Here is a 24,419-nt window from a genome sequence, read left to right on the forward strand (position 1 = left end):
TTTTTTTTTTTTTTTTTTTTTGAGATGGAGTTTTGCTCTTGTTGGTCAGGCTGGAGTGCAATGGCAAGGTCTTTGCTCACTGCCACTTATCTGGTTCACGCGATTCTCCTGCCTCAGCCTCCTGAGTAGCTGGGACTACAGGCACCGCCTCCACACCCTGCTAATTTTTGTATTTTTAGTAGAGATGGGGTTTCACCATGTTGGCCAGCCTTGTCTTGAACTCCTGACCTCGTGATCTGCCTGGCTTGGCCTCCCAAAGTGCTGGGATTACAGGTGTGAGTCACTGCGCCTGGCCTAGCATTATCTGTCTTTAATAGCCAACATTTGAAAATAATGAGCGCGAAACAATAAGACATGCTTCATTTATTCATTCATTATTCATTTGTTTACTAATTATGGTCTGGCGAGTGAAAACACACTTTGCCTCTGTGGCATCATCGATTATGCTGGCATATGATACAATTTGTGATTTTGTTTCTCAAAATGTTTACAATGTACATAATTTTATTTGTAAAATATAAGCAAGTAAGATGAAAATGTACATCTAATATTTAAAAAGCCATTTATTTATATGTAATATAACTCACTATCAAAATAATACAAAATTAAAATTCAAACTTTTAAGATTTAAAAATCAACTGTAAGATAAAAATAAGATTTTTAAAATGTATGTGAGATTATTGTCTTACTTATTTCTATGTTTAAAAGGCATTGCTTTTGAGAAGGTGAATTAACCCATGAATCAGATGGTCACAGGGTCTGTTAGCAACCTCAATGAATGGCAATGGGAATGTAGAGTGGGTATTATTTTGCAGAAGAGAATACAGAAGGAGAATATCTTGGACTATAAGAAGTGTCCTTATACCTGAGATATATAAAATCTATTTCTAGTAAAGCAAGAATAAAAAGAACAGGCAGATTATAATCTTTAAAAATAAAGTTAGCATCAATAAAACATTTCAGGACAGCAAGAGATGAGTTAACTTAGGGAATGGATTAAAGCAAAAGAAAGGCTGTCTCCCTCGAGGATGTTCTTCAGGCATGAGATAATGGACCAAGGCTGGCCTTGGACACACACAGACCTGGCAGAAAGCCCAGCTCTGCGCCTACTCCCTGCCCACACCGGGTAGATGGGCCTTACTTGGGCGGCTTATGTGAGTTGTAAGAAATCCACATAATTATAAGCAGTTCACATAAATACAAGAAGGGTGTAATTATAAAGGTGTGATAAAATCGATTCCCACCTCACTGGGGATGATGGAGTTGACGTGATTACTCCTGAGAAGAAGGCCTGGCTACGGAGGCAGCGACAGAAAGGCCCTTATTAGTGTCTTCATCTCTGTCCTCACCTCTCCAGTCTCTTTCATCTCTCAGCTGGCATTGAGACTTCTACCTTTTGAGAGTATTGCCTTGGATTTAATTCTCTGAAGCCTATTCAAATGCAAACAGCCTTGGGAAGTACACTTTAACACATGATCCCACCTTGGTGTCCTGGTGGGATGTGAGCATGGAGGCTGGTGGGGAATGCTCAGTAGAAGAGAGATTTTTCAAAAGGAAGGATGGGAATACTGGACCAAAATGATGCCACTGAGAGAGGAAGGGCTGATTGGAGTCTGGGAAACATAAATATATATAGAGAGAGATATAGATATGGATATTTTTGTGGGTGTGTGTGTTTTTCTGTCACCCAGGCTGGAGTGCAATGGCATGATCTTGGCTCACTGCAACCTCTGCCACCCGGGTTCAAAGGATGCTCCTGCATCAGCCTCCCTAGTAGCTGGGATTCAGGTGTGTGCCACTGCACCTGGCTGATTTTTGTATTTTTAGTAGAGATGAGGTTTCACTATGTTGGCCAGGCTGGTCTTGAACTCCTGATCTCAGGTGATCCACCTGCCTCAGCCTCCAAGAGTGCTGGGATTACAGGCATGAGCCACTGCGCCCGGCCTGAGAAACATTTGAAGAGACCAATGTAACTTAATAAATGCCCACAGGGAGACCAGGCTGACTAGGAACCTACAGGTGGGCTGTGGGCCAAAATGAAGTTCGAAGCTCAGGCTGCAACCTTAATGGGAACGTGACACACACACATTTTCTTTTTCTTGGCCACGTGTGAGGATGTTTGCTGTGAGTGGTGACTCATGCTGTTTGTAGGAAGAATTTGTTTATTGGTTTGAAGGGGAATAAACTAGAGGAAAAAGAAATCAAATGTAAGGGACAGAACATTTTTTATGTTTTGCCAGGAGAAGGCAAAATGTGAGGAGATAATGTGAGGAATGGCTTGCTTCAAAATTAATGCTGTCTGCATACATGCTGGACTTTGGTCTCAACAAAGAATGATACAGCCCCTGAGCAGGAATAATTTTCAAATTTGTGCAACCCTCCAGACTCTCCCTGTTCAAGGGAACTGCACTGCGTGCCTTGATTTTCTCAGACTTGAAATGAATCCCATATACTCCCACCTTTGGGACTTACGAGTGATTAAATCTAGAGAGGGCTGCATGCCACTTGAGGACCAAATACTCAGGGCACTGCCCAGGCATGGGCAATGGGAGGGCCCCAGGGTTCTCAGGTGACTTCTACCCACTGGCGCAGGCCTCACTATCACCTTTAATCCCACTGAAATGCAAACACCTGGGGGTGAAGTGACACTATAAAAAGCTATTTTGCTGGACTTGGTGGCTCACACCTATAATTCTAGCACTTTGGGAGGTCGAGGCTGGTTTATCACTTGAGGTCAGGAGTTCGAGACCAGCCTGGCCGACACGGTGAAACCCTGTCTCTACTAAAAACACAACAAAACTTAGCCAGAAGTGGTGGCATGTGCCTGTAATCCCAGCTACTCAGGAGGCTGAGGCAGGAGGATGGCTTCAACCTGGGAGGTGGAGGTTGCAGTGAGCTGAGATCTTGCCACTGCACTCCAGCCTGGCGACAGAGTGAGACTGTATCTAAAAAAAAGAGAGGCTATTTTAACTTTCTTCTACCACTTTTGATATTCTGCCATCTTTTTATAATTTTGGGGATGTTTGTTTCCTTTACCAGATTGGAATTCTTCCAAAAAAAGAATAGAGTTGGTCTTCTAGTTTATGATTGCCTAGCTAGCAAAATGCCTGTCACATAGAAAATATTGCATAAGTATTTGTTTAACTCACTGACACGATTTATTTCCCAAGAAGCTCACTGATGCATGCACATTAAGCTACCAAGCTGCCTAAGTTACACAAAGGGAAAAGCGGCCAAATTAATAGTCTCAATTTGACTTCACAATGCAATCTGCAAATTAGGAAAATGTACCTTTGTTCAGCATCTCTCAGCAAACTTAGGTCAGTGGATCCTGGCACTTATGGTACTGCTGATACCAGGGAATTGTGTTTATGCCCAAGCAAGTCTGACAAGTCCACACTGATAAAATAGCAGGTTACTCTCATTCATTAGCGTAGGAGCCAAATCCAGAACGTGCAATGGCAGGGAGGGCTGTTGAGAACAGGTGCAAAGGACACCAGAAGTGTCTGCCACCTACTGGGAAGTAGGGGTTGGTTTCTAAGAGGGATGAAGGGCAGAGATGACAGGGCGGCAGTACCAGGGCAGTAAGCTGGGCCAGAGGAAGGACCTCTATTATGAGGCAGGGTGATGGATCCCACGCTAGTCTTCAGGGAACACAGCCATTTGTCAGACATGGGAGGCGTGGTCCTGTTTTACCCTCCACAATTTCTTAAACTCCTCTCACGTCTTTTCAAAATGCTTGTATGATCTGAGAAAGGAAGCCAAGTGTATGTTTTCCCTGATGTGCCCGAAGTGGTAGCATGATGGTACATACCTGTTAACAGCTGGGACTGGGACTGTGTGATTCTAAATCCTGTTAAGGCAGGTAATGAAAAACAATGAAGTTGTTCTGCGCTGGAAGGATTCCAGAAACATCTGTCTTGTTTTGTTGAGTATGATATCATTGAGGGATCATTTGCAGGTGGCATCTGGGTTTCTGACCTGTGGATCAATCCATCTTACATTCCATCCTTCCTTCCTTGCTTTAAACTCTGTCAGTATCTTTCCTAGCAGTGGCACAGGGGAAATACTGATAGGGGTTCATTCAGTGAACATTCAGCTTCCTTTGGAACCATCTGGGAACCCTATTCCATTCCTATTCTGTTCACAGAGACATTCAAGTTCCTTCCCCCAACCCCAAAAGAACAGATATCCACCGTGAAGGCCATAGTGCGATTTCCAAAGTGTCTCTCTAAGGAACATTCAGCTTGTTAGAGGAAAAAAGGACAACATTGTTAAAACAGAGACTCTCAACAAGTCCAAATGTGTGTTAAAAATTAAAATATTGTTCCCAGCATGGTCTTGTATTAAGGCTCCAAATATGCATTTAAAAAAATCGTTGCTGGAGTCCTGGAAGGGGCATTGATCACTCCTGAGTACATGTGAATTCTAGGTAAATGTTTGAATAAAGAATCTCTGTGAGGTAACTTCTGAAAATTGCCTCCAAACCCTCAACCTGCACAGAATATAGAGGTTCTCGAACCCACTCTGGTCTCCTCTTCCATTAACTGGGGCCAAACGATGACCATGACCTTCTCCCCAGACTGCAGCCTCTCCGAGATTTTACACTTCATCTGCCTCTAATTCCATTGTATTCATCAGGTCTAGGATTACTTCCTAACTCACTATCAAAAATTGCTCGAGTGTTGAGCTGTAGCCCAATGTTACTTTAAAAATTCATTCTCAAAATATTCTTTTTTTTTTTTTTTGAGACAGAGTCTTGCTCGTTGCCCAGGGTGGAGTGCAGTGGCATGATCTCGGCTCCCTGCAACCTCCGCCTTCCAGGTTCAAACGATTCTCCTGCCTCAGCCTCCCAAGCAACTGGGATTACACATGCCTGCCACCATACCTAGCTAATTTTTATACTTTTAGTAGAGTCGAGTTTCACCATGTTGGCCATGCTGGTTTCAAACTCTAGACCTCATGATCTGCCCACCTTGGCCTCCCAAAGTGCTGGGACTACAGGCATGAGCCACCGCGTCCGGCCTCAATATATTCTTGATAGGACCAGTTACCAGTTGTAGCAGAAACTCTTTGTTCTTCTCTTCCCCTCTTCTTCCTGGCCTCCGGTTACCATGGTGAGCTGGTGGACCCTTGATTCCTTGAGTTTCGCGTGATGAAATGTCAGTGAGCACTGTGAGGATGCTGTTGTCAGTAATACTTCCCACATAGGTCTCAGATGCAGCATTTTCTTTGAATTTCATACTGTGTTTGTTTAGACTCCTACGTCTCTCACCAGACAACTGCTCTAGGTTTTAATGGGCTTTTCTGCTTGTAAGACTGTTTCTTCTTTCATCTATTATCCACACTACAGCACAGTTATGGTTGTTAAAATTCAATTTTTAACACTATTCCTTCCCTTAAAACATGTCAGAGTGCCACTCCTCACTCTGCCCCCCACCCGCTTAGTCTCATCTCTTCCAAAGTGTGGTTGCAATCACGTGGACTTTAGTTAAAATCCTGACTGCTCCATTTTAGTAGTTGATGACTTGATTTTTATGTGAATAAAGTGGGACTGGTATCTATCTATGTTGCATTTTACTTGAGGTTTAAATAATGAATGTCAGGTATCTAAGAGGCTATCTGTTTCAGAGCAGACACTGACAAAGTTGGAAACAGTTCTTTCTGCTCAGGTCCAGTCCAGATTCGATACTGGGTGTGCCATCAAAGAGACTTTCATTCTCTGACACCTGCCTACCTTAGCAGCCTCCTGCCCCTCCCAGCCCACTGCTTCATCCTGCAATTGTATTCTTTAGCCATACTTGGAATTCTCAAACATCACGTGTGGTTTAGTCTGCGTTCCTCAATGTTTGCCATTCTATGTGTTGTTTCCTCAATATGGTATATGGCATCTCTCCTCAACCCCCTCCCATTTCCTGGAAATGTCTTGTGCATCATTGAACACACAGATAAAGAGCACTGTTTTTTCTCGGTGATAATTCTTTATAATAACTCTTCAAACATTTGATAATCCTTTCTATGTGCCAGGAGTTCTTTTAGATGTTTTAAACATTTTATCTAATTCAGTATTGATCACCTTTCGCCTTACAAGAAAAAGACATGTAATGTTTTTAATTAAAATGAAGTAACAAAGAAAAAAATAATAATTTAATATTGAAATTCATAGCCTGGTGCAGTGACTCACGCCTGTAATCCCAGCACTTTGGGAGGCCGAGGTGGGCAGATCACCTGAGGTCAGGAGTTCGAGACCAGTCTGGCCAACATGGTGAAACCCTATCTCTACTAAAAATACAAAAGTTAGTCAGGAATGGTGGCAGGCACCTGTAATCCCAGCTACCTGGGAGGCTGAAGCAGGAGAATTGCTTGAACCCAGGAGGCAGAGGTTGCAGTGAGCTAAGACTGTGCCACTGCACTCCAGTCTGGGCAATGGAGCAAGACTCTATCTCAAAAAAAAAAAAAAAAAATTGAAATTCATTATTCTCCTAATCACAATATATTGTGTTCTCCGTTACATTTATGAACTATTGGAGTGTGGAAACCAGTGATTATCATAGCTTGAATGGATGAATGAGCAGAAAGATAGATGGATAGAAGAAAATTGGGAGGGCTACTGTGTATTAGGGGAGGTGAAACTGTTCCGTGAGACGGCCGATATTTTAGGAAGGGAATTATAGCAAAGCCCAGAAATGCCTAAAAAGATGCTATGTAAACAAATAAATAAAAGCAAAGCAAACCAAGCTTAAATCAGGATGGTCTGCTGCAGATTGGAGAGGTTCGGGTAAGCTAGATGGCCTGATAGGAAACTAAGAACTGAGAGAAGCTGCATCAGAGGATTTCTGAAGGAACAGTCTAGCACTGCACTAAGAATGGGCTTCACTTCCTACAGAAATGAGTCAGAGTAGCCTAGATGGAAAACAACAACAACAAAAAAAAACATGGATTAAAAAAAGAACCAGCCTCTTGAGGCATTCATAATATATTTGATTAGCACTTCCTTAGTGCCAGGTTCCATGCTAAGCACATTACATGAATTGACTCATTTGAACTTCCTTTAAAAATCTCAAGAGGGCAGGGCATAGTGGCTCACACCTGTAATCCCAGCACTTTGGGAGGCTGAGGCAGGCAGATCATCTGAGGTCAGGAGTTCGAGACCAGCCTGGCCAACATGGTGAAACCTCGTTTCTGCTAAAAATACAAAAAATTACGTGGGTGTGGTGACATGCACCTGTAATTTCAGCTACTTGGAGGCTGAGACAGGAGAATCGCTTGAGCCCAGGAGGCGGAGGTTGCAATGAGCTGAGACCATGCCATTGCACTCCAGTCTGGGCAACAAGAGCAAAACTCCATCTCAAAAAGAAAAAAAAAAAAAAAAAAAAAAACAGATAAAAGAGATTTTGTAATCCCCATTGTGTAGCTGAGATGATAGAACTGTAGCCTGACTAGTATAAGACCACAGAGGTAGCAATTGGAAGGTTGGGTTGGAACCCAGGTTTGCCTCACTTTTGCCCTTCATGGCTCTGCAGTCCTGTCCCTCTAAGGATACTATGGGAGATGGTTTGGGCTTAGAAAAAAAAGTGAATTAACTTAGGAAGAAAAGACCTCACATCACCTCCAAAGTTTGACACTAGAGGAAAATCAAGAAATGAAAAGCCCAGGAAATTAAAATATGAGAAGAAACAGGCTTCCGTTCCCTGCTAAACTCATTGAGGATTGTGAGATTTCCCTGACTATAGTGCAGATCCCCTAAGAGTCCCGTCACTGTGACAGGGAGATTGCTGTGGACACTGAAGACTAACCGAATGCATGGGTTGCATTTTTTCTGGATGAGGGGTAGGGAGAGAATGGGGAAGGAATTCAAGAAAACTGAAAGGGGAAAAGCTATAAATGCCAGGGCCGTGAACTGTGGAGACAAAAATCCTCCTTTTTCCCTTGACTCCATTTTACCCTGGATATGTAATTGTTGGGGAATGGAGTAGAAATTGATGGGAGAAGGTGACAGCACCAAGTCATGGGTCAGGTACCCATCTGGGGGGGCACACTCCAGGGAGAGGTTTGGTTGTATGACCCTGGCACACATAGTCACGGATGAAAGACAGTTTCTGGAATCAGAGAGCAATCTGACAGGTCATAATTTTGCATTTTATTTAATCAAATTAAGCATGTTTATCTGTTCAATGAAATAAAAAGCCAACTGAAGGTTTTATTGTCTTATTCATATCTTTAATTGAAAGATATGTGCTGTAAAATATGTTCTATTTACAAAATTAGGATCAGATGTACATTAAGTGTTGAATTTATTTCATTGCTATATTTTGAAAAGAATGAGTTCATCATTTAGAGGAGAAGTAGGGTGGATGAGGAGACGGAAGGATATTTGTTTGTTTGTTTGTTTAATTGACTTTGTATTTCCTTTGCTGATGTTTTGATTAAAACACTACAAAGAAAATATATTTGGAGACAAAAATGTGCAAGAAGTATCATACATTGATTTTTCTGGAATTCATGTCTATGTCTAACTCCCATCTCTAGTTATAAGCTTCATCCATTTTCAGACTCTTTCAGATGCTAACCTTACAAAACATATTTGTAGGCTTGTTGCTTTTTCCAACCCATTCCTGTTTCTTCTATTCTCACCATTGCCTTCACTCACACTCACATTTTTTTTGGTTCCAATTATGACAATAACCTTGTGACAGACTTCTAGGCCCGCCTCCTCCAGCTTCTACATACTTGACAGAGTTGGCTTTCAAAAACACACATTTACTCATGTTCTCTTTTTCCTTTTCTTCTTGTTTTTCCCTTTTTTTTCTTTCCCACATCCTGTGGGTGCTGTACAGATGTAGTAACAAGGTCTGAGGGAGGCACATGTCAGACATGTGCATAGAAACACAATCATCACACTCATCAACCCCAAAAGGATCCCTTCCTCATATGAGTCACTTTCTTAAACTTTTATTATTATTATTATTATTCTACTTTAAGTTCTAGGGTACATGTGCATAACGTGCAGGTTTGTTACATATGTATACTTGTGCCATGTTGGTGTGCTGCACCCATCAACTCGTCAGCACCCCTCAATTCGTCATTTACATCAGGTATAACTCCCCATTGTTCTCAGAAGAAGGTCCAGCTTTGCTCATGGATTACAAAGTCTTGACCATCTCTCAACCTGCGAGCTCCCAACAGCCTCTGCCCCATTGCCATGTAGCTGCCACACGTGTTTCTCCATCACCCTTGCCTTTCTGACTGCTGCTGCTGCTTCCTGGAACATCATTCCCTACCCCTCCATCCCACCAGTCACTTCTTACTCCGGCCCGAAGGCCTCCATTTCCAGGCGCGTGGCACATCTCACAGCAAGCGCCTGCTCACACGCTCAGCCAGCATGGCTCAGGTATCTGTCCTTTCCACTCATTCAGCACCTGCTTGTGTTTCTAACACATCAACCATTTTTCATGTATGTTTGCCTGGTTCTCAAGAAATGTTTGTTGAGTGAATAATGACAAAAACAAGAATTCCTAAAATGAAAATGGCAAAGAACATATATTTCCTATGGGAATATAATCAGTGGAACACTAGAAGAGGATCTGTAGAGGAAATCCAGTTTTCTTCCTAAAGGTTTACCAAAATTGCCCAATGATCAGGACATAACTTGGGATCTGAATCATCATCATTTTCATTCTTGTTGTGAAATGTTGCCTATTAAATGTGCTTCCCCTTGACCTAACCTCAGTCAAAAATTTGAAAACATAGCTAAAAAATTTGCTAAGTCATATGTTATACCTTTTATATGTTGATAATTCTGTCCAAAGTTTTGGCTTTGTTTCCTCATTTATTCAATATTATTCTCTCAGGAGAGAGCTGATGGGGTTCATAAACTCAAAATGGTCAACTTGTCATTACAATGGTTACTGTATTAACAAGTTGACAGAATCAAATAGGTGGACTAAACCTCCAAGATATCACAATGCATTTAGCTTAGTAACTGCTGATGGCTTATGGTTTATGTTCTACTTAATGTTCCGGGCCCGTCTCTAAATCAACACCAACTTTTGACTAAAACGTGGTGGGCATTGGCATATATGAACACGTTGCATAGTGTGATTCGTAAGCTCCAAAAGTTCCTAGAGCACTCACGATTTTATGTTTGGAGCACCCTTGAAAGCCTTGATATTAGTGTTCTTTCTCCTATAAATTGTTGACTGTTGCATTGGAGAAATTCAGTGAACAGGGTGGTTTTGTAACAGGGGTTTGACACCAAATGTTTTGGCTGTTGGTGGTGATACTAATCTTGCACTTACCTGTGCCATGGGATTGAAAGGAAAAGCCCATTGTTTTATGATTGTGAGACACACCACAATACGGAGTGTCCCACAAATGACTTTCACAGTATCATATTTCTTCATACTCGTCTTCATTTTCCAGGATGTAAAGTCACTTGATGCGCTTGTCTCATGAGTATCTGCAGTGAAGCTTCATGGATATATCTATGTTTCTGAACTCTTTTAGTTATGCCAGCATAACATTTAGTTATGCCTGTTAAATATTTATAATGACTTGGTACCACATTTCAGCTTCTCTATAGTTTAAAAAGTGTCAATGCATCAAAAGGGCTGTGTGATTTCTGCACTATGCATTTCAGATCCAAATTTTAGATGTGTTGTGTCTTTATAGTCTCTAGATTGACTATATTGTATAAATTCATATCTGGTCTCATTTGTTAGAAATGAAATCTCTGGAAATGAAATGACATCAAGACTCAATCTATGTAAGCATTTAAGTGATGTGGCTGACATCACATTGATGTCAATGCAAGTGTCAATTTGGAAACTAGGCCCAGGCTAGTGGCCACACAGTGGCTTTAACTGGGTGCTTCTCATTTCTATTTGGGGGCCCAAAAACATTTCTTCCAGTCACTTAGAATTTGCAGAAGATTTAAGAAAAAGTAGTTGGCTATGTAAGCGTTTGGCTCTCCACGTGAGGGCCTTCCTGCGTGGAGCATGTATGATCAGTTTTATTACAGGAGATTTCATAAAATAGTTCCCAATAAGGAGTGCAGAATGACAAATGTAATAGTTCCCAATAAGGAGTGCAGAATGACAAATGTGAGTAGGACATAGCTTTGCTGAGTAATTTTCTGAAGCACTACCATTAGCTTCATTTCAGCATTTTTACATTCAACATTTAAACAAACACAATGATTGAAAGAATAGCACATCAACTACCCACTAGCTGGATTTAGTTATTAACACGTTGCCGTACTGCTAGGTCCTCACAGGCATGTGTTTTGAAGAAGCATTTGAAAATAAATTGCAGGCATCGTGATGCACTTCACTCCTAGAAACAGGAGACCCCAAGAGTAAGGGCATTATGTTACATGGCCTCAATTTTATAATACAACTAAGAAAATTAATAGTTTTCTAATATAATCTAACATCCATTTCACTTTTAGTATTTTTCAATTGTTCCTTTTAAATTATTTTATTCTTTTGTTCTTCAACCAGGTTATACTGGAGGCTCAGGAATTTCCTCTCTATTGATCTAATATATTCCCTCTGCTATTTTTCCCTGTGACATTGACTTTGTGAAGCGAACAGGCCAATGGTCTTGTAAAATGTCCCACAATGAGGATTTGTGTGATTGCTTTATTGAAATGATGGTCCCTTTGGTTCCTATTAACTAGAAATTACTTCTTACAGCTTGAGCAGGTACGATTTGTATGTTTTGGGCAAGAATATGTTTTAGATGATGTTTCTTGGGCATCACACCTGGAGGCACACAATTTCATGACGTCAGAATTCAGTGATGCTGCAGTTGATTTTTTGGTTAAGGTGGTGACTGCCAGATCTTTCCAAAAAGAAAGGTTTTCCCTTTTGCAATCATTAGGTAATCTGAGGGGTGGTAATTTGTTACTATGTGGAATATCCTATTCGTCAATAACTACTAGGATTGTAGGTTGAAATGGCCTTAAGCAACCCAAGCGATCTTTCCTGAATATCTCTTTTCTGAATGTGTTTGAAGGTGATCTATGAGGAAATTATTTCTCCTAGAAGTACCATTAATCCAAATCTGTTTCATCAGGAAAAATGTCATAAGCCTTCTAAAAGTTAGTGTTGCATTAAACCATCTACATTAAAGAAAAAATAGATGATGTCAAACAGATTATCTGTTGAATTTATTTTCTTGTGTCCTAATTATTATTATTATTATTATTATTTTTTTTTTTTTGAGATGGAGTCTCGCTCTGTCACCCAGGCTGGGGTGCAGTGGCCGGATCTCAGCTCACTGCAAGCTCCGCCTTGCAGGTTCACGCCATTCTCCTGCCTTAGCCTCCCGAGTAGCTGGGACTACAGATGCCTGCCACCTCGCCCGGCTAGTTTTTTGTATTTTTTAGTAGAGACGGGGTTTCACCGCATTAGCCAGGATGGTCTCGATCTCCTGACCTTGTGATCCTCCCGCCTCGGCCTCCCAAAGTGCTGGGATTACAGGCTTGAGCCACCGCGCCTGGCCTTGTGTCCTAATTATTAAATATACAACTGTCAGTTCATCATCTGGGTGTAAACCACATTTTTTCTGTTACTCTCAGAAACAAGTAGAACAAGTTGGAGAGAAAGCTATCACTTGTTTTTCCAGTAATTCTATCAGATTATGAACCAGTCTGCAAAGTAATGGAAGATCTAAGATAAGACATACATGATCTCTTTCCCTATCTACCTTGTAAATTCCTTAAAGGCAAGAACGATAGTTCTGATTTTGGGGTGGGGATAAAATAAGGGGCAAAGGTGGAAATTGTTCTAATAAGAGCATGGGGACACATTGTACTGAGGGACAAGAGTAAAGAAAATATGGGGCCAGGCACGGTGGCTCACACCTGTAATCCCAGCACTTGGGGAGGCCGAGGTGGGTGGATAACAAGGTCAGGAGATCGAGATGAGCCTGACCAACATGGTTAAACCCTGTCTCTACTAAAAATACAAAAATTAACTGGGCGTGGTGGTGGGTGCCTGTAATCCCAGCTTACTCAGGAGGCTGAGGCAGGAGAATCACTTGAACCCGGGAGGCAGAGGTTGCAGTGAGCCAAGATCGCACCACTGCACTCCAGCCTGGGTGACAAAGTGGGACTCCATCTCAAAAAATAAAAATAAAAAGGAAAGAAAAGAAAATATGAACCTAGGGAAATGTAGTCAGATAAATAAAAAGTGCTTTGCTAAATGGGCTATGGGGGGCCTGTTGTCCTAAGAGCGTCTACAAATTCTTTCCTCCTAGCAGCATTTCAGAGCTACATGAAAATTCCAAACACAAGGAAGAAAAACTGGAATTTTTGTCAGTATCTTGCTTAGTTTCTCCAAGTCTTAGTGTTTTTTTTTTTTTTTTTTCTGAGATGGAGTCTTGCTCTGCTCCCCAGGCTGGAGTGTGGTGGTGTGATCTCAGCTGACTGCAACTTCTGCCTCCTGGGTTCAAGCGATTCTCCCGCCTCAGACTCCCGAGTTGCTGGGATTACAGTCACGCACAACCACACCTGGCTAATTTTTGTATTTTTAGTAGAGATGGGGTTTCACCGTGTTGGCCAGGCTGGTCTCGAGTTCCTCACCTCAGATAATCTGCCTCCCAAACTGCTGGGATTACAGGTGTGAGCCACCGGGCCCAGCCATCCAAGTCTTATTTTTCTTACATGTAAAATAAATAATCTGAAGGTTATAATCTCTAATGTTCTTTCCGCCAAAATGACTCTGTGGATCCATGGGTCTGAAATGTGTTATGTAAGATGGGAGGTGGGGCTGGAGAAATGGGTGCAATCATATTCGTGTTGAGGACAGGAGTGAGGAGGAAAAACCAGACCTGAGAGAGCGTGGGCTGAATCAGAGGGAAAGTAAGACTGGACTGTCTCCAGGATAGAAAGCAGGTCATTTTCAGGGAAGTGAGCTTTGTGGGAGAAGATTACAAGAAGCAATGCTTGCAAAGGTATGCAGAACTCTTCATTCGTTCGAGATTTTTGAGGGCCTCCTGTATGTCTAGACAGAGAGGATCCAGAGATAAACAAGTATATTATTTCCATGTTCTCATGGAGATAGCATATTAGTGGGAAAAGACAGGTAATAAATTATAGGAAAAAAAATGTAACCTCGTGGCCCTCTAATGCAATGGTTAAAGGTAAAGGCTTTAGAGCCAGACCATCTACATTCAAATTCCAGCTCTCCAACTTGATCTGGAGCAAGATAGTTAACTTTTTCCTGCCTTAGTGTCTCATCTGTGTAATAATGGGACCCATTTTATATGACTGGCACATGAGGATTAAAGAAGAAATAAATGTAAAACTTTAGAATGGTGTCCGGCACCTGGTAAGTCTGAAATACATGTTAATTATTATTATTACTATTATGCAGATAAGTGTTGTGATAATAATGAAGTAGATGCATGGCATGGTTTTTCAACCTTAATTTTACTGACATTTGTGGGGCCCTGAAATTCTTTTTTGTGGGCAGCCGTCCAGTACATTGTAGCATCCCTAGCCTCTACTCACTAGATGCCAGTAGCAACTCCCAGTAACGACCACCAAAAATGTCTCTAGCCATTGCTAAATCCTCCCAGGGAGGCAAAACTCTCTCCTGATTGAAAACTGGGTTAGAGAATAAAGAGTGTAATATTTTTAGATAGGGCAGTATAGGACTCCTCAAAGAAAAACAGAAACAGACTTCCGAATGACGTTTTGCACACCTTTTGCAGCCATGAGAAAACCTGGGGGAGACTGTTCTGTAGAGGTGACAGCAAAGATAAAAGTCCCTAGGCTGTCACGCCTGTAATCCCAGGACTTTGGGAGGCCAAGGCGGGCAGATCACGAGGTCAGGAGATCGAGACCATCCTGGCGAACACAGTGAAACTTTGTCTCTACTAAAAATACAAAAAAAATTAGCCGGGCGTGGTGGTGGGCACCTGTAGTCCCAGCTTCTAGGGAGGCTGAGGCAGGAGAATGGCATGAATAATCCCGGAGGCAGCGGAGCTTGCAGTGAGCGGAGATCGCGCCACTGCACTCCAGCCTGGGCGACAGAGCGAGACTCCGTCTCAAAAAAAAAAAAAACAAAAAGTCCCTAGGCTGGAACAAGTTGGTGTGGCCAGCTTGGGTAAAGAGTAAGATTATGTGAAAGAAGTAGGCGGGGTCAGTGTCTGAAGGGCAGTGAAGACTGTGACAGTCAGTTTGGATTTTATTCTTTATATGCTGAGAAGCTATTAGAGGGTATTAAGCCAGAGAATGATAAAGCAGGAAAGCTGGTGAGGAGGGGAATGCAAGTCCAGTGAGAGATGAGGGGCTTGCACAGGAGCAGTCAGAGGCCATGGCTGGGGAGGTGGTGAGATGCAATAGGATTGCAATGTATGATGGTTGAAGAACGTGTAGAATGGTTCTTCATGCGTGGGGAATAAAGGTAGAAAGGGAAGAGCACGTTTATGAGGAAGGAGTTTAATAAGTCAGTAATTCTGTCTAGGCCATGTGCCATTTGCCTCCTGCAAGTGGTAAGTGGGCAGTTGACTAGTTTGGAGATCAAGTGAAAGGTTGGTCCTGGAGATAGATAATGTTTGGGAGCTATCAGTGTTTAGACAGCACTTAAACCATGGAACCTTCTGAGATCACCAGAGGAGAGAGGAGGGTGAGGTGGGAAGGCCAGGGACCAGTCCTGGCCAGGGACCAGTCCTACATTCTCTGAAGAGGTGGAGAAAACAGAAATGGCCGGTGATGTCGATCAGCCCAGAGGGTGTGTGGTGTCTTAGAAGAGAAGAAAAGAAAAGAAATGCTTCTAGAGGGTGTGGCTCATCTGGATCAAATGCTACCAAGAGGTCAAGTACGAAGAGAACTCTGACAGATGTCGGGATTTGACAAGGTGGACAGCGTTGGTGACTATGATGAGAATGGTTTCACTGGGGGCATGGGGATGAAGGGCTCGCTGGAGTTCATTCTGGAGACAGTGGATGGGCATTAAGAAAGTTGAGACAGGAGGTGCAGATACCTCTTTGGAGAACTGTGCCTGGGAAGGGGAAGGGAGAAAGAGAGCAGCACTCAGAGAGAAATGTGGACCAGAGAACACACAGCTTTCTGGTTAAGGTGGAAGTATTACAGCATATGTGAATGCCGATGGAACTATTCCAATGAAGAGAAGGAAACTGATGATCCAGCGGGATATTAGGAATGATTGCTTGGAAGAATTTGTTGAGGAATGGAAGAGGTAAAATACGCTGTTGACAATGGGTCAGTTTGTCTGATGAGAGAAGGATGGACAGTTCAATAAAATGAGAGAGGAGAGAAATTTTGGTAAAATGGTGCATTTGGGGTGGAAAATAAAGTAATTTGTGTCACAATACTTCTATTTTCTTAAAGTACAAAGCAAGACCATCAACATATGGCCAGACCGCAGAGGTTAAAGGACTGAACAAAAGATAAAAAGGCATTGAGTATTCCTTTAGGAGAGTGAACAAGAATATTTATCGGGAAATCTGTTAGAATCAGCAGGCAGTTTTAAATATTGATGGAACTGTGTAGTGATATATTTAAAGTGAGACTCATGAGCACATTTGCATGCTTTTCTTTGTTGCTTTCGTGCTTTGAAGCAGACATAATGTAGTTACGGGGTTGAACGTCCAGACTGGTGTATTGCCAGGCACGTGTACAGTGGGAGAACAGAGGAGCAGGGGATGGGGGCAGAATACAAAGGGACATTTGCACTGGTGGTTCTGGCCTCCAGGCTGCTGGGGAGGAAAGCAGCTTGTAGGGAGCAGTGCTGACCGGTGGGAAACTCGTAGGGTTGGTGCACTGGGGTTCTCAGGGAGGTGGAACATAACCAGAGCGTAGACAGCAGGAGAAGTTGCCTGGAATGATCAGAGATAATTATCAGAGTGGATGCTTTCCACTGAGATTTCAGAAATGGTCAAGTCATTGGTGATGAATGGTGAGATTATAGAGATCTTTGACATGCAGGACAAGAAGTTTGAATTCTGATCTTTTTGAGCAAGTTGTTCAATCTGGAGTTTGTGGACAAGTTTTAGAGCATGGAACTAGAATAAAAGGGCGTGTGTGTATGTCTACATTTTTCTGGGAGAGAGGATTATCAAAAGAATATCTGAACTACAAAATGTTAAGAATGATTTCTTTGTCGGGTGCGGTGGCTCACACCTATAATCCCAGCACTTTGGGAGGCCGAGGAGGGTGAATCACCTGAGGTCAGGAGTTCAAGACTAGCCTGGCCAATGTGGTGAAACCTCATCTCTACTAAAAATACAAAAATTAGCTGGACATGGTGGCAGGTGCCTGTAGTCCCAGCTAGTCACAGGAGAATCACTTGAACTGGGAGGTGAGGGTTGTAGTGAGCCAAGATCGCGCCACTGCACTCCAGCCTGGGTGACAGAGCGAGACGCTACCTCAAAAAAAAAAAAAAAAAGAAAAGAAAAAGAAGAACGATTTCTCTAAAACCTAGGAGGTGGGCAGCCACTGACAGTCTCTGAGCAGGAGTAATGGTGTGAGCACGCTTTTTACAAAGATGACACTGAGTTTGAAGGGGCAGAGGGAAGAAGATATTCCAACTCTGAAGAGATGTGTAATTCTCCACTTACCTGGCACAGAAAGGAGTAGATGCTGGAGCTGACTCCACAGCACAGCACCTGTGGGGCTGGATGCTGGTCCCTGCTGAGGAAGCATCCCTCTCCACATCATACTGTGTTCATTACTCCCTCATTCCTCATTCCCCCTCCCCTCCACTTCCAGCTGAAATAAAGTGGTTTTAATGAGGCATCACTTGGTGAGCTCTCAAATCAGGAGCCTGTAGGAGGACTTAACCAAAGATGTAGAGTCCTGCTAAATGCATCTTTCAGCACTTTGGGGTAGGAGGACAGACCTAGAGGCACTGTGTGACGAAGGATTTAGTGCACTTGTTCCTGTGCTCAGGAATATGGCGCTCTCCACTTCTGAAGTTAAGCACTTTAGTGTCCATCAACCTTCAGACTGAGGTACTGTGGTGTCCGTAAAGAGCAAAACACTTGGATTCAGATACATGGCCAAGCAGCTGTTTCATTTAACCCTTACAGTAGCTCTGTTAAAAAAAATTGAACCTATCTCATTGTAAGAGCAAATAAACAGAAGTTTCAAGAAATTACCTCACCCACGGTGAGACTGCTAGTACAGTGCAGAACTTGATATACTTTTCAAAAGGTCACATATGTTTCTCAAAGCTTTAGGAAACACGCTCATCCAATTCTCGTAAATCTCTCACTCACTCTGGCACAAGCACAAGACAAATGAGTTTTCCTTAAAGTTGGGTTCAAGCACCAGGCTGACAGGAAACCATGTCATAATTAAAATCAATCAATGTCATGTTGAAATAGAATGACTTGTCATTCAAGAAGACAATTTTGAGTGGTATTTCAATTACATTTAGAATGAAAATAACTGTGCTATGTAATCTTTTAGAAGGTAGTCCTCTTACTGTCTAAGAAGCTGAATTTATTTTTCAAAACATTCTAATTAGACATTCTTGAGGAATTTCCACCTTTAATGAAATTGACAGCTGGTGCCATGCTGTGCCATGCTGTGCCATGCCGTGCCGTGCCGCGTGTGCTATGCTGTTGGTAGTGAGAGCAGAAGCTGGGTGTGGCAGAGGAAAGGAGACTCTTAAGCAGCCTGGGAAACAGAGAGAAAGGGAAATCTTCTGTAAATTGCATTTCTAATCACCATGATGGCCATGTTTTCTAGCCCTAAAATTGGGATATGTGACTTGATAAAGAGAATACTGAAAACTGGCACAGATTAGAAATATGGGATTTATAGTCATCACCCTATTATCAATGGTAGCAAGGGGCAGCTTGAAGAATTCACAATTAAAATTTAGATGAGATTTGAGGAAATTTACTTTAAAAATTAATTTCTGAATATATCACACTTGTGAACATTCAATTCTCTATCTTGAAAGCTTCCCAGCACCTCCTTCTCCTAAATATCACCTTTATGAGTTCCCATCCCTACTACCTACTTTATAACTTTGTGTCATTGATGGTTTACGCACCCATTGCCTATGTGCAACTGCATCCAGCCTTTGTAGTTTTGGAACCGAGGATATTGCCCACTCTCAGTTGGCCCTCAATAAATGTTTGTTGCAGGGATGGAGGGTGGGTGAAACTGGAGCCAACCAGAGCCAGGATAAACCACGTACCTTGGTGCTTTTCTTGTGAAGGCTTTATGTTTACTTCTCTTGGTACAACTAAATTTGGGACTAAGTTTGAATAGCACGAGTCTCCTTATGGAAAACTTACCATTGGCCAGATGCGATGGCTCACACCTGTCATCTCAGTAGTTTGGGAGGCCGAACTGGGCAAATCACTTGAGCTCAGGAGTTCAGGACCAGCCTTTCCAACATGCAACATGGTGAAACCTCATCTTTACAAAAAATACAAAACTTAACCAGGCGTGGTGGTGCACGCCTGTAATCCCAACTTCTCGGGAGGCTGAGGCAGGAGAATCACTTGAGCCGGGAAGGAAGAGGCTGCAGTGAGCCGAGATCGTATCACTGCACTCCAGCCTGGGTGACAGTGAGACTCTGTCACATCGAAAAAGAAAACGTACCTGTACACTACTCTCCCACTTAATTTTCAAAGATAGCCTGTGTCTCTTTTCCACATTCTCCCATGATGCTAGGCGTTACCAACTGTGTCTCCGATTGATTATTGCTGTCTCTGTGGATAATAAAGCATGTTTTCCACCCATATACATATCTCAAAAACAGCCCACCATTCTAGGTTTTAACTGGACAGCTTCAAATTGGTGATAATTAACCCTATCAATGCCGCAGTTAAAGTTGGTATGTCTAAAGAACTAGTTCTTGGGTACTAACAAAGGCTACTCATGGTAAAATGCTGGCCTTTTGGTGGGGTTTGTTCTGATGATCTAATATCTTAATATTGCCATAGCACTTGGGGTAGTGCTGGGACATAGTGAGAGACATTTATGTGTTTGCCGTTATCTTGCTTTATATCTCACCAAGCTTATGGGGGCAGAGAAAACTGATGCAAAAGTCAAGGAGTCTGTTAAACGTATTATCTCCCATGGCTTAGTTTTGAGTTTCTTGTTATAGATAAATGATGTTTAAGCACAAAATAATAAATTTAAAATGTTGTATTGACAGCAGAGACTCAGCCCCTTTATGGTGGGACAGAAGTTTGTGGAAATAGTAGATACTTGGGATTGAACCCCTTGTGCCTTTAAGACCAGAGAAGCTTCTCAGTTACTGCATTTGGCTTGGGTTTTACTAACTGATACACTGCCCATTGGTTTGTGGGTACGATCTGTGTTTCTTTGGATTTTTCTTAAGAATTAGGGAAAGAGCTCCATTAGCCTTGGTTGTTGGCGGATTTTGATATCTGTAATGATTTGACTTGGGATAGAAAGACAGAACATAGTTCATACATAGAAAGCACCACCCAAAATACCTAAAGTGCAAATGATGGAGAAGCGACCTGACTCAGTAACAAACTATCCTGAAGAGCCATAATCAAGCCTCTTCTCCTTAAGGAGTCTAGGGATGCACGGGGGCTGGGGAGGAAGTGGGGGACAGAACAATGTTTAGAAAGATAGACCTAGTCTTGAGTATCTGATTAGAGTTGAATGTCAACAACTGCCTTGATTTCTCTCTTAAAAATTTTTTTTTTGAGATGGAGTCTCACTGTCACCCAGGCTGTAGTGCAGTTGTGCAACCTCAGCTCACCGCAACCTCCGCCTCCTGGGTTCAAATGATTTTCTTGCCTCAACCTCCCAAGTAGCTGGAATTACAGGGGCCTGCCACCACGCCTGGCTAATTTTTTTTTTTGTATTTTTAGTAGAGCTGAGGTTTAGCCATGTTGGCCAGGCTGTTCTCGAACTCCTGACCTCAGGTGATCCACCTGCCTCGGCCTCCCAAAGTGTTGGGATTACAGGCGTGAGCCACCGTGCTTGGCCAAAAAAAATTTTTTTTTCTTTACTGTGTAAAATCTCATATTGCTTTGTGGAAGGGTGAGAGTTTTCTAAACAAAAGCAAATTGGATGCCTTTATTCTAGAAGAGTGTCTTCATCCCGTTTTACTGATAGGTGCAAGCCTTTGCATGGCAGGAACAGTGTCTTATTCATGTTTTATGCTGAAGAGCTTACAGAGGTCACACCATTAAGAGCGGTTCTGAAAGTCATCTGTGGAATGAATAAATGAATGAAAGCAGGAAAGGCTCTTGTCCTCTAGATTCTTATTCAAACAGTGTACGAGTTGCTATAATATTCAACAAGGGCATGCGGGAAAAGACAGGAGGGTTAAAAGAGAAATCAGTCAGCAAAAGTGCCAACCAGAGAGGGGCTTTCAGTGAAACCTGCTGGGAAAAGTTGGTGGATGTGTCTTCCTTAAAGATTTTATTTTTTCCTATGGGGAAAAATGCTTTGAAGGAAAGACTTTTAATTGAGAACAAAACGACAGTCTCTGGAAAGTGTGCAGCTTAGCAGGCCAGCTATAGAGAGACTTTAAAGCTGGTTGGAGGTCAATTTATATCCCTAAGCTTTGTAATCTTTTCAAGAAGGGTCTTCATTTCAGGTGGCCTACTTTCCCTGAAATGCCACTGATGTTGGCTAAGTTCTGTTTCCTTTCAATTCATATTTTGAAGTCTTAACCTCTAGTGCCTAAGAATATGACGTTTTTTGGGAAATGAGTGGCTGGTAAATTAACTGATTAGTTAAGATGAGGTCATTTTGGAGTAGGGAGAGCATTTAATCCAATATAAGTGGTGTCCTTATTTATAAAAAGGGGAAGTTTGGACACGGACACACACACACAAGGGGAATACCATGCAAAGGCAAAGGCAGGGATCCAGGTAATGCGTCTACAAGCCAAGGAAGCCGAAGACGCCAGCAAGGGGAGAGGCAGGCAACAGACTCTCCCCCACAGCCTCAGAAGGAACCAGCCGGCTGTAACCTTGATCTCAGACTTCCAGCCTCCAGAACCGTGAGATGATACTACATTTCTGTTGTTTAAGCCATCCTGTCTGTGGTACTTTGCTATCACAGCCCAAGCAGACGAATAGACCTACAAGATGATTCAAACACTGTTGTACTTTAATGGTTACTGTGAAATACCGCAGTTCATGATAATTCTACAGTCATACTCTAGAACTGCTGTAATGTTCAAGTAGACATAAGATCACTGGGTGGATTGTGTTTTTACCAACGCACGAAAATATAATTATCCATGAGCACCGTGCTGCCTTTGGAGACACTGCTGGGACGGTGACTCAGACCTCCCTTGAGAAAACTGGTCATTAGGAGTCACAGTGATGTGGAATCAACTTTGTCTTTCTGAAACGCTGGAGATACTCATCGTAGCCTGGACTGCCTGGGATCTACATGTTTTGTCCATGTTGTAATGATGTGAAACACTTTATCAGCAGAGGAAGGCATTTTTAGGAGAAGCGTTTTGAACCAGAGGTTTAAGAAGAATTCTGCTTTTCTCGTGAGTATCAAGTAGTTGATTATTGAGAACTGAAAACATTATAGAAGGATAACTGACAAAGTGATCCTTAAACATCTGCATTTATCATGAAAGATAAAAGTCCAGAGAAACTGTTAGCTGCTAGGAAAAGCTGTGTTTTCTCTATGATCCTAAGTCATAGAGAAGGATCACGGTGTGGCAAGGGCAACCGAGCCCCAGGGGGGCCCTATCCGCTTTAGGCCAGGCCCTGCTTACAGCAGTTTGCAGAGGCTGGTCTCAGATGCTTGCCAACAAATATAGCCCTGCAATGCAGTGGCACTGCATTCTGGCAACTCTCTGTTCTCTTCGTATTTTCTCATAAAAACGTGACTCTGGCTAGAGAGAAAATGCCGTGCGGTAGGCTGAGCTCCTTAATGGTGAGGTGTTGATTTGGTATAGGTCTGTTTGCAGCCAACCCGGTACTCACTGTGTGGGGATTTTGTTGTTGCTGTTGTTAATGATAACGGTATTGTCTGGCCAAAGAATCATCCTTGCCCTCCAGCAGTAAGACTGTCATCGAATCACAGCCATTTCTGCTCGCAGACGGGCAGCCGCGGGCATGTCAAAACCACGCGTGCTTATTAAAAGGTGACTTAACAAGAAGAGGAGTAAGTCTTGTTCTGTCAATTAGTTGCGTACGCATTTTGCCAATTTATCTAATGGTTTGCTGTCACTCAGGCTGGAGTGCAGTACAGTAGCACAATCTCAGCTCACTACAACCTCTGCCCCCCAGGTTCAAGTGATTTTCTTGTCTCAGCCTCCTGAGTAGCTGGGATTACAGCTCAGGGGTTTGAGGCTGCAGTGAGCCGTGATTGTGCCACCGCACTTTACCCTGGGTGACCTGGGGTAGACCCTAGTGAGACCCTATCTCAACAACAAAAAGTGGTAGCTACTGAGGAGGCAGATACAGGATGGGAGAGGTCGGATTGAGATCATTATACAATTTTAATGAATTAGAGTATTTTGGTAAGCATTTAAACAATTTTAAAAGTTTTATTCATATCCCTGTAGCAAAGATGTAAGGTACAGAGTGGATAATAAAAATCAGTGGATTTACTATCTTCAAATGTTTGAGCTCTTACTCTGTGTAAAACCTCATAGCAGATTTTATGTTCTCAAAGGACTTAGGCTTTACTGGGAACTTAAGGTTAGTACATAAATAAAGAACAAAACATGTCGTAAAGGAAAAAAAAAAAAAAAATAAAAGGTGACTTAACACCCTGCTCTCTACCCTCCACTGTCCTTTGCAAGATTTCTTCAGATTCTCCGGGGATCCATCCTTTTTTCCCTCCACTGCCACCTTCTTAGCTGCCCCTCTGACAAATGCCTCTTCATCCCGCAGGCATCGCTGTGCAGCTGCTTCTGAGTCAGCTCGTTCCTCATGATCTTGGGGACCCATCCTCTAAGTGATTTACCAAGGTGTGTGTCTATTATGTGTATATAATAAACACACATATAAAATAAATATATAATAAACACACACACTATATATAAATTATTTATATTTATATATATTTTTATATAATATATAATATATATTAATTCATATATAATTGTGTATATATATAGTGTGTGTATGTGTGTATATAAGGCCCATTTAGTCTAATTTCAGCAAGAATCCTGCTGCATCAGTTTAGTGAAAGTCCCCTGCACTTAGTATCTGATCCCCCTTAGTACCTGATCAAATGCCTCATCCCCTAGCCTTGATATCTTATCACCCTGGCCTGCCTTCAGCAAGAATATTTTTGAGTCAGCCTAGCAACAACCCCCAGCCTTGATGTTCCCACTTAGTAATTTTCCATCTACTCATCCCCAGCCTGCTTGGCCATCAGTCTCCACTCGTCCTTGTAGTTGGAGTTGAGCTCAGTCACCCTTCCCAACTACAAACCTCCTTGTGGCATCCCCACTCAT

General features: G+C 42.4%; 1 protein-coding gene and 1 non-coding gene across 3 annotated transcripts in view; one reads left to right on the forward strand and one right to left on the reverse strand.

Moving 5' to 3' along the window:
• The window catches only part of SORBS2 (sorbin and SH3 domain containing 2), a 378,235-nt gene that overhangs the window by 1,852 nt on the left and 351,964 nt on the right, over positions 1-24,419 (forward strand). The gene's annotated exons all lie outside the window — the stretch shown is intronic.
• Positions 8,817-8,920, reverse strand: LOC111548530. Its single transcript, XR_002733455.1, has one exon. It is a non-coding gene; the product is annotated as a small nucleolar RNA U13 (small nucleolar RNA).

Source organism: Piliocolobus tephrosceles, chromosome 3, assembly GCF_002776525.5.
Source record: "Piliocolobus tephrosceles isolate RC106 chromosome 3, ASM277652v3, whole genome shotgun sequence".
NCBI classification, from domain to species: Eukaryota; Metazoa; Chordata; class Mammalia; order Primates; family Cercopithecidae; genus Piliocolobus; species Piliocolobus tephrosceles.